The sequence below is a fragment of the Pinus tabuliformis genome, chromosome 6 (assembly GCF_031772625.1).
Source record: "Pinus tabuliformis cultivar Carrire ecotype Pingquan chromosome 6, CPIR1, whole genome shotgun sequence".
Classification (NCBI taxonomy): Eukaryota; Viridiplantae; Streptophyta; class Pinopsida; order Pinales; family Pinaceae; genus Pinus; species Pinus tabuliformis.
Window position 1 is genome coordinate 21261422 of NC_142292.1, and position 11482 is coordinate 21272903.

Consider the following 11482-nt stretch of genomic DNA (forward strand, 5'->3'; position numbering starts at 1 on the left):
CCAAATTCGGATGGCGATAGATTGCTACCGAGGCACCATTTTCAACTGGTGCGATGCTGTGTTGGCCAATATGAAGGGCCAACTAACCAGGGCAAAGAACGGACAACTGAAGACCTTTGGATATGGGCCTTTAGTTGTGAGCTTTGCCTTAGAGAGAGTTCCAATGCTGATCCCCCAGCATCTTACTGTTCCAGTTGGGGCTCCTCGGGAGCCTAAGTTGACGAGATGGGTCGCGGTAATGGCCCGGCATCCTGATGAGGGCGCGACAGTTGTTCGATTTCCTGACGGTTACTTTCACTGGCTAGAGAGCCAGGTCTTTGCTATTCAGGATTTTCCTTATGCCGGAATGGATTTTCGGAATGATCCGGACATGGTTCTTCCACAGGGAGAATAGTGGGACGACAGAGGTATTTCATTCTTCACAAGTTTTTAAATTATGTATTTTTTTGTTTTTATATATCGCCTCAAAACTAACAGCACAAATTTTCAAAATGCAGATGTAGGTCCACGGCGTTTGGCCAACCTCCGGGCTTTTGAGAGGAGAGTACCAGCTGTACCAGCACCAGCCCCACAGGATGCGGCCGCAGAGACCTTAGCCGAGCTGGAACAGGATCTAGAGCGTCTGACGGCGGGTATACTAGAGACCACCATAGATGACATTCCTATTCGACTTCAGCGCTATGTGGTCGCAGTCCCAGGACCTTTTAGGAGGTTCCTGTGTAGGGTAGCGCGGGTAGTGGTTTCTTATAGAGAGCACCACCAGTGATTGGCTAGTCACTTTTGTAGACACATATGACATTTTTGGTTTTTTGTACTTATCATTTTTGCCGATCACAAGGTGTTTTTCAACCTATGATCGAAGACGATGTATATTTTTGACACACTCCTACCTATATATATATATCATTATTACCGGCTTATCTTGTTTTAACATATGTGATGAAATGTTTTTAGATTTACTTGCATGATTATCGCAAATGTCTGTCCAACATTCGAGAAGCAATTGCATCTGCTAATGTATTTAAAGACCTTGGAATATGTTGATATTCAATGTAATCAAATTCACGTTCCAAGAGACGCACTCTCAAAAACAACCTTAATAACAAAGGATTTCTAATGGCATATACTCTATTAAGCTGTAATACAACGAGTTCAGAATCTAACCTCACTATCAAACGTCGAATTCCAAATGAAATAGATTCAAACAATAATTCAACCACTGCACTGTATTCTGCAATGTTGTTCGTTGTTTGACCGAGGCTCACCCCATGCATAGAAACTAACTCGTCAGAGGGCGAATAGATAACCCAAGCTGCGGAAGAGATATTCTGTGTACTACGACAAGCACCATCGGCAAATCCAATGTACGTTTGGAGAGGCGTCGACATCTGCAATATCAAGAGTAAAACCAAGATAAGCCAGAATAACGACGAAAAACACACTTTCTAAGCTAAGCACACTATCTAAACTAACAAACATACTAGCTAGAAAGAAAACCTAACCTAACTAAAAATTCTCCATACCCATCATTTAAGCATAATACCTCTTTAGGTAAAGTCCATTTCTGGGTTTACCCAAAGAGTCCCCATCAAAATCTACCAGCTCATAGGCCCCTTTTGCTAGCGTTCGCTTTACAATGTAGGGTCCATGCCACATAGGAACGAATTTTCCAGCACCTAGCTTATCGTTAGCTTGATCATATAATAGCACTAGGTCTCCCTCCGAAAAACTTCGAGGGGTCACATTTCTATCATACTGAGCTTTCATTTGCTTCGCGTGAGTCTCGATTGCCAATGCAGCGTCACGTCGAGTCTCATCTAATTGAGCTAAGTATAATAAACGTTTCTCCTCTTCGGAAGTAGCTGGGAGTAATTCGACAGCCATTTGAAGTGATGGGATTTCGCATTCAATGGGTAACACAACTTCCAAGCCATAAACTAGCTGGAAAGGAGTGAACCCTGTTGAAGTTTTCACTGAAGTTCGGTATGCCCATAGCGCTGAAAATAACATGTTGTGCCAATTCGACCGATGAATACCAATGATTCGTCGGATCATGATAACCAGAACTTTGTTGATAGACTCAACCAAACCGTTGGCTTGCGGATAATAAGGAGTAGAGCTATCGTGGCGTAAACCAAGCTGGCTTGTAAGCTCAGTCATCATGATGTTTCGAAAATGGCTCCCATGGTCAGTGATGATTGCTTGCGGGACACCAAACCTAGTTATAATGTGATTGAATACGAAAACTGCAGCTGTTTTGCCGCTTGCGTCGAATGTAGGCATCGCCTCGGCCCATTTAGTAAAATAATCAACCGCGAGGATGATATATGCATGCCCCCCGGCTGAGTGAGGGTTACAAGTAATAAAATCGATACCCCATTTGGCGAAAGGACCAACGGCAATTATAGGATGGAGAGGAGCAGGTGGTGCGTGCATCTTGCGATCAAACACTTGACAGTTGTGGCATTTTCGGACCGCAATGATACAATCTTTAAACATGGACGGCCAGAAATAGCCAGCACGCAACACCTTCTGAGCTGTGGCATACCCAGACATATGACCGCCACATGCTCCAGAGTGACAATCATTCAAAACCCTCTCAGCCTCTTCGTGAGTTAAACAACGTCGAAAAACTAAGTCTGCCCCCCGGCGATAAAGTGTATCTCCAATAATTTTGTATTGCTGGGATTGAAACCGAATTTTTTGACGTTCCGACTTTGAAGCTTCAGGCCGAAAGGTTTGGGTTTGGAGATAGATGATTATATCCCCATACCACGGATCTAAAGTACTGATAAGAAACAAAGATTCGTCCGCAATGGACTCCTCTGCCACAGTTTCTGTGTCAGCATGCGGGAAATCACACATCAATTCCGCAAAAACTAAGGATTTCTTAGACTTGGACTTCTCGAACTCCAAGTCGAACTCTTGCAGGATAACGATCCATTTAGAGTACTTTCCCCCTAGCAGTTGTTTAGTTAAAATGTAAATCATAGGGTTGCAATCCGAAATAACTGTAGTTTTACGGAGAAGAATGTAGTGACGAAAACGCTGGACAGCTTGAACGGCTGCCAGGGCCAATTTCTCCACATGCGAATATTTTAGCTCAGTGGGGTTTAACGTCCTACTAAGATAATATATCACATGTTCCGTTCCGAATTCATCTTCTTGGACTAACACCATTCCAATAGTGGAATGCGAAGCTGCGAGGTATAAGAAGTAGTCCTGGTTGTAGTTGGGAGGATGCAACAATGGTGCATGGGTCAACGCGTGCTTAAGTGCATCAAAAGATTGTTGGGCAATCTCGTCCCAAAAGAATTGAGCGTTCTGTTTCAACAACCGTGTAAAACCCTTAGTGACCTCGGCGTAGTTTGGAATGAATCGGCGTAAAAAGTTTGCTTTCCCTTGCAAACTTTGGAGTTGGCGCAAACTCGAAGGAGGAGGCAATTTGATGATAGCTTCGACCTTCGAGGGATCGACGCGAATGCCGGCTTTTGAAACAACAAATCCCAGCAATCGACCCGCTTCTATACAGAATACACACTTGTGCGGATTCAACCGAATACGATAATGCCTACACCTCATAAAGATTGCTCGTAAGTGGACAAGGTGATCAGCTCGATGTAAAGAATGAGCAGGCAAATCATCGAGGTACGGTTGCACAATGTGCTTGATGTCATGAAATGCATAAGACATCGCCCGTTGAAAAGTGGCTCCGGCATTCTTAAGCCCAAAAGGTAATTTGCAGTAAGCAAATGTCCCCCATGGACAAATGAATGTCGTTTTTGGTTGATCGGCAGGTAGAATATTGATTTGATTATAGCCTGAAAATCCATCCATAAAGGAAAACATTTCACTTCCGGCACAATCATCAATGATTTGATCGATATAAGGCGTAGGATAGTTGTCTTTTGGACAAGCTCGATTTATATCCCTATAGTCGATACATATTCTTATTGTTCCTTGTTTCTTGTTAACCGGAACAATATTCGATACCCAATCCGTTAATGGGATTGGATAAATGAAACCTGCTTTCAACAGCTTCTCGACTTCTGCTTTAATCGCAGCCGCTTTTCTAGGGTGAATCTGACGCAACCGTTGCCGGACGGGTTTAGCGTCTGGGTAGGTCTTTATTTCATGAACAACAATGGCAGGATCGATTCCTGGCATTTCCTCGTAAGACCAGGCGAACACATCGCGGAATTCTTGGAATAGGGCCTTGTAAGCTTGAATTTCATCTTCTGTACATGAGGCACCTATATGAATGTTTTCTTCAATTCCGGGCTTCACTGAAATGTCAATGGGAATAGTGCGAGAAATATTCCCTAAATTCAACTCTGAATCAGAATGTTTCGTTGGATTCTGAGCGTCTTTGACATATTCAGCGGTAAAAATAGATGAAAAATCATTTTCAAAAGCATCATCCTCAGGTAAAAACGAAGATCTATGATGGAGATCTTCCCATGGTAGATCGTCTACACTTAGGATTTCACGAAGTTGCTCGTCAGATGACACGACTTCGGGAAACGCTATCCGTTCTGAGGTTGATGTGAAAAGTGATTCCTCACTGACCACATTCATTTGGTCGATTTGGGTTGAACGCGAGTCGGTAAAAGACTCGACGGCTTCATAAGCAATTTCATATGGACTCAAAGGCATAGCATCACCGAATGAGTCTATCTCAGATTCAGATGGGACAATCCAAGGATCGTCATAAATAATGGTGTCTGATGTAATCATATGAATTGATGCAAATGAAGGGTCTGCGTTGATTGGAGGGAAAGGAAAAGTTCCCAGTAAACCAGAATCTTTAACTAAACCTACGCCAACGTCCCTATAAGGGATTGTCGTCTTACCGACATGCTGGATACTCTCTGAAGAGGCTGGGTCGGATGAAAAGTATGTCAGCTGATCAATTGTCATGATCTTGCCGTTATGTGGAAACTTTATTACTCTGAAGACCGATGAAACAACCGCTGTCATAGCATATGACCAACTTCGACCCAAAAGAAGGTTGTAGTCTAGAGGGGCATCAACCACCTCCACATCCAGACTAACGGTTTTACCTTCTACCCCTATAGGCAATTCCTGTAGAATACCAAACGGACGGAACCCACGGCCATCAAAGGCCTTAAGGATGGTCGGGGATTGGTTCAGCGAAGGAGAACCAAGCGATCTCCAACACTGAATCGACATAATACACGTGGAAGCTCCCTCATCAATTACAGTCCGATGAATAGGCCTGTTTTTTACTATCACTAGAATCTGGAAAGCCATTTGATGGGGTAGGCGCGGTGTACTATTTTCTAGATCGAAGATTATCAGATTCGGGTCCTGAACATCAACAGCTCCGATAGCTGACAAAAGTAATTTTCGCTGTGCTAGGCATGATTGCAGCACTTCTAAAGCTGACATTGCTGAGGGTGAAACAGCTAAGTCCTCAACAATGTTGTAATTCTGGGCCGCTCTCGCATGTGGATTGAAAGCAGACCTTCGAAGAACACCCTTGGCGGGCGGTTTGATTACTAAGTCCGGGTTAGGTTTTCGATCTGTAGTGGATCGGAACCAGGAGCTGAGGTTGATGGATTAGAATGAGAAGATTCTGCTTCCTTACCATCAACAGGATTCTTACTACCATAATCTTGCGACCGAGTCGCAATCCTCACATGAGACATCATCAAAATGGGTTCTTCACTGGCAGTCGAGGAAGAACCTATCATCTTACTCTCCTGCTTTGGAAATGGATCTTTCAACACAGAAGGAGTGGGAGAACCTTTGACTATTTTCACAACCTCGGCCCGATGAGGGCAATCTCTTGTAAAATGATCCTCTTCACAAATAAGACAAGGATATCGAGGTTTGCGCTTTTCGTCATTGGTTTCCGACTTTTCTGTTTTCTCCTTCGGAGCCTTGTCTGCTTTCGCCTTCTTCTTTCCTTTCTTCTTTCCACCGTTTTTTGAGTTGGCCGTAGATGACTCTACAGCGTGAATATCGGCGGAAAGTTCAGGAGAAGACTCTCCTGTCGGGGAATCAGGCAAGGTGATTATAGGAGTAGTAGAATTCTTGGAAGACTTCTTCTTGCTCTTTGTGTTCACCGTACCAATCATACCATCAGCGGCATGAGATCCCGAAGGAGCAGCAGCGATTTGATTCGATTTTGGAAGATCTGGGATCTTCTCGTGTAACGTACCCGACTGAGTATAAACTAAGTCAAGGTACTGCGCCTGAGCAATGACTTGCTCCTCAGTAACTACTCCGGCCTTAGCTACATCTTCAGTAATCTTCGGTAATAATGATTTAACAAACCATTCAGCTAAGATTTGGTCCGGAATAAAAACTTTCACTAACCTTCTTCGACGTCTCCACTCATGAATGTGGTCAGAAATATACGTGGACGTCGATTGTTTTAGTGAAGTTAATAACTCCATGCCGTTATCGTATCTGACCGGCAACTGAAAGTGAGTTAAGAACGAGGTAGCTAACTGGCTAAAATTGTAAAAAGAGGCCCGTGGTAACTCAATGTACCACTTGGCCGCGAGACCAATGAGTGTACGCTGGAAAAGACGTAAGCGGATCGAATCATCCGAGATAGAATTTGAAGCACACCAGAGGTGGTAAGTCATCACGTGATTGGACGGATCCTCTCCAGACTTACCTTCGAACTTGGGTATATCACTGGGCAACTTATTTGGCATTGGCGGCCAGAACGGAAGATATTGAATTGGATCGTTCGTTAGGCGCGTCAAGTCTGGTAAATCCAAAGTTGCGATAAACGGTAATTGCCGGTTAGGATCTCTAAAACTCTGGGTCACAAGACCAGTCCCAGGAGGAGGATATCCAGGATAACTAGGAACAGGAATCGCATTAGGGATATTATATCCTCCTGGAAAACCAGGATTAACCGGACCGTACTGGGGTTGTTGAGGTTGTTGATAAGTGTACCCAGGATACGGTTGATACTGGTAAACCAGCTGCTGGACAGCTTGCCCATATTGGTACTGTCCCTGGTACGGTTGATGAACAAATTGAGGTTGAGTAGTGACAACCGTACTTATACCAGGCTGACCTACAGGCATCTGAACCATAGTTTGAATCGTAGATCCAGATAAGGGTAAAGATGTCTGAGGAGTAGTTACAGAGACAGTAGAAACAGGAGCTGTCGATACTCCAGAAGTAAGTGCGGCAGATGTTGCGGTAGTTGCAGCAGCCGTTTGAGATGGAGTGCTGGGTGAAATTGGCGGCTAAGTAACTACCGAAGTTACAGAAGTTTGAACATTTGACTGGACAGGTTGCGGTTGCTGGGGTGAACCAGAAACTACGGGTTGTCCGGTTTGAGGTAACAACTGTATACTTGGCTGCAACACCTGTTGACCTTGTGATGGATCCCACACTATCATTCCAGGGTATTGACCCATAACAGGTTGAGGATACTGGGATCCATAACCGGATTGAGGATAGGATTGATAACTGAAAGGTACAGCTCCCATACCTTGAACATATGACTGACCTTGAGGTGGTTGATAACCTTGACTCGAGTATTGACCTTGAGGTTGATAACCTTGGGGTAAATACTGATACTGGGGTTGACCTTGACCTTGAGGTTGATACCCTTAAGGTAAATATTGATACTGAGGTTGACCCTGGGGTACATATTGAGGCTGGGGTTGACCTTGAGGCATGTATTGTACCATAGGTACATACTGACCTTGAGGCTGCCCCCCAGACACAATTTGTGTACCTTGAGGTTGCCCCCCAGGCGTTAATTGAGGCTGCCCCCCAGGCGGTAATTGACCACCTTGAGGTTGAGAAATGGGAACTGAACCTGACATCATGTAAATGTCCCCTACACCCAACGGTTTATTACCATTGTTTCCAGCTAATAACCCATGATCAACGGGTTGAGGAGATGCCCCCGCAAAGATACCAGAAAGTGACTGATACCCGGTGGGAACAGAAGGTCCGCCGTGTAAGAAAGATTCAGAAGATTGAGTGAACACGGACGACTGACCAGACATATTTACAGGAGTATAAATACCTCCAGGTGGAAAAGGAGTACGAGGTGGAGAAAAACTTAACCCTGAGTTGTCTAAATAGTTAGTTAACGAAAGGTACCAAGTAGTACTTCTAGGAGGGCTGTAAAAGATAGATTCACGCTCCCTTAGATCAATAGTAGGTCGATCTTCAAGGTTAGAGACGCCTATTTCTTCCTCTGGAGCAAGTTCTTCAATAGCAATCAAACCAGTAGGAAGATTTTCGGTGATAACTCGTTCTACTCTTGGTGAATCTGGAACACTAGAAGTTGGAGTAACAGGCTCAGATATTTCAGGTTCCTCACCTAAATCACTAGTAGATGAAAAGCTACCAGCAAGCTCGGAAACTGTAACAGCTTCGGGATTATAACCTGTCTCTAGACTTTGGTAATCTGGATGGACTACCAAGGAAGACTCTCCTTCTTCAGGTGAACCTACTCTACTGCCACTAGGAGGAGTTACAAGGACCTTCAATCCTTCGTACTGACCCGGGACGTCTTCAGGAGGTCCACCCCGCGATCTACGGAGTTTCCTCAACAAATCAGTTCCGGTAACAATCTCAGGTGACTTGCCCCGAAGTCTACGGGACTGTCTCGGTAATTCCGCCACAGCTAAAAACTTTTAACTACTACACACGAAAACAAAGTAAAATCTCAAATCAAACCACCTAAAGTCTCTAAAGAACCAAACAAATTTGAATCATACGCCTAAAGAATCTAGGGCGTCAAACCAAACACAAACAGTAGCCTTCCAGACCGAAAACGCTAGTTGGAGATGAAACCCAACATCGTTGGATTCAGTACAGAAGTGGCGGGTGGAAAAGTTACCCCGGCAACCTGCTTAATGAATAGACCGGCACAAGTTCCTCCACTTTAACCGTCTCGAGTGAAGTGAACCCCCCGAAAAATCCAAGTGAGTCTAGCCGACGTCTGCTCCAGGTACAGTGGGATCTTCCCTCCACCGTCACCTCGGTAGAATCCTAAAGATAATGGTCACTAAGGTTACCAACCGCAACAAATGCACCTGGGGGAACAGTCTACACTCCGACAGCACGCAAGGGTAGAGTATCAAGCTCAATCCCCTTACCGGTTCCTTGACAATAATCCAAGGTTTTACCGATAAGTGACCCCTGGCTCCTCGACAATGTTTAATCCGAGGTTTACCGTTTGTAATACGTGCGTGTTTGGCGTCGTTCCCAACGAGGGAGGATTGATCCCCTCACTGGTTCGGACACGAGCTCGTGCTTCTCCTTTAAGAGGAGCTTTCCCAGAGAACAAATGAGACAATTGGATTTATTCTATCACAAGATAAGCTACTTGTTTGGTTTTGTTGTCTTGGAGAGTTAATTACTCTCCTACTCCAAGACACTAGCCTGATCTAAATTGGTGTTTCAGAGCCCTAGTAAATAAAAGTTACTAAGTTGATTTTACTTTAAGCGTTAATTTTATGGTTTTTCTTAAAGACAAAAGGTAGCAGAAATGAAACCAATGGTGTGTAGACTCGACTCGCAACCACTACAAAGATGCACCTAAGATGATTTACGCTACTTTTCTTTTTCAATGAAATTCTTAGCTAAGAAAGTTTAGAGAATGCAAATTTATATAAAAACAACTCTCTTGGCAACGAAAATCAAAGGAATAAAACTCTTTATCTTTCCAAGCATACAAACATGACCACTCATTACGTGCACGAAAAATTCTTTCTCTTTCAAAATACTCCAAAAGCTACTTGAAACAAAACTTTTCAAAGGAGATGTTTTTGTATTTTTTTATTTAATAAAGCATATAAATCTATTTTAACGAAAATCAATCTCAAAATCTATAAAATCTATGAAAAATTGACTCACAAGCAAATCAAAAGGAAATTTACTCTAAAGCAAACCTAACGAGGCAAAAGCCTACAAGGATGATTCTAGGTTGTTTTACTTGACCACAATCAAGCCAAGGACCAGCTAATGCAGAATCAAAAAACCAGTCAAAACAAAACTCAAATCTTTTTGTTCTTTTTGTAAAATGGAATTCAATACTCAATCAACAAGCACTTCGAAATTCGCCAAAGAGACAACTCAAAGGTAAGTTGCTCTCACAGGTAGACTTTATGACAGGTCCGACTCCTAAGAAGGCTGACAAAACCAGAGAGATCTAAGGTTTGACAACTTCTACCGCCAAAGTCACTACAAGACCTACTCAAAAATCAAACCCTAGGGCTTAAACTTCTATGAAATCCACTAAAACACTCAATGCTATCGAAACAAGTTCAGGTGAAGATCTTTGACAGGAGACTAATGGATCTGGGCAGTAAAGACTAAGAAAAAGCAAATTCTAAGAGGAAAAATGTAAAAAATGGAAATTTCTTAATTTTTAGCAGGGTACGCAGGCAACCTGTTAAGACAGGTGCGGGCCCGCTCTGTGCACACAGCAACAGTGCGTACAGGTACGCACTGTGCAATACTCAGAGGGTGCGTACTACTGGAAAAACCAAGAAAAACTAAATTTAATCTAACCCTAAGCTAGCCCACCCAAATACAAAGTCACACAGCCAAAAACCAGAAATTTTCTCAGATCAAAGTTGCATACAAAGGAAAAAACTTTCACATCAATGGAGTCCCCAGTGGAGTCGCCATTTTTTCAGGCGGAAAGAGTCGATAGTGCGGACACAACCAACCTCCCTAGGAGCCTAAGACTCTCTAGTGACAAACAAGACAAACAAGAGCAATCCTTCTCTAAACATGCATTTACCATACGAGAAATCAAGTGTTTAGATCCTACCTGTAGTCCAACGCCGTTGTAGTAGTCCAGCCTCGCCGATCCGGATGAGCTCCTCCTTCACTTCGAAACCTGCATTCACTAACAATCAAACGATTAAATAGCACTTGATAATCTCATAAAATAAAACATATTTAACATATAGACCAAGGAGTACATGAAACAACTCATAAATAACAAGTTATTGAGAAGAATGGACTCATTTGCATTAATAGGAAACAAAAGGAACAATTACAACCTAAGCCTTGGTGTTGTGCAAGTCCCTCCCAGGGTCCATCAAGAGTTCTCCTTTACTTTGACAAAGCTCACCCACTTCCAAATGAAACAAGAAAGGATGGGAATCTCTCCTCACAAGCTTCTAAATGGGAGTCCTAATTCCAGCAGCATCTACCCTTAGAAATGTTTAGCTTTCAACCTCCCCTCCTTCTGGCCCAATGCCTGTATTTATAGTCCTCAAGAAGAAGTTAATCAGGTCCACCATCAATGGGATAATCCCCTTTTTGGATGGGATAGCTCCTCTCTTGATGGGATAAATTCCTCTTTCATAGGGGTACATGAACCATCTGGAGGCGATCAATACACGTCGAACAACCTTCTAGAATGCTCTAGAAATGACCACAAGTAACTTTTTAAAGATGAAACTCGCGCCTTTTGACCTTTACAGGGGTACGCACCTGCCCCTTTACATAC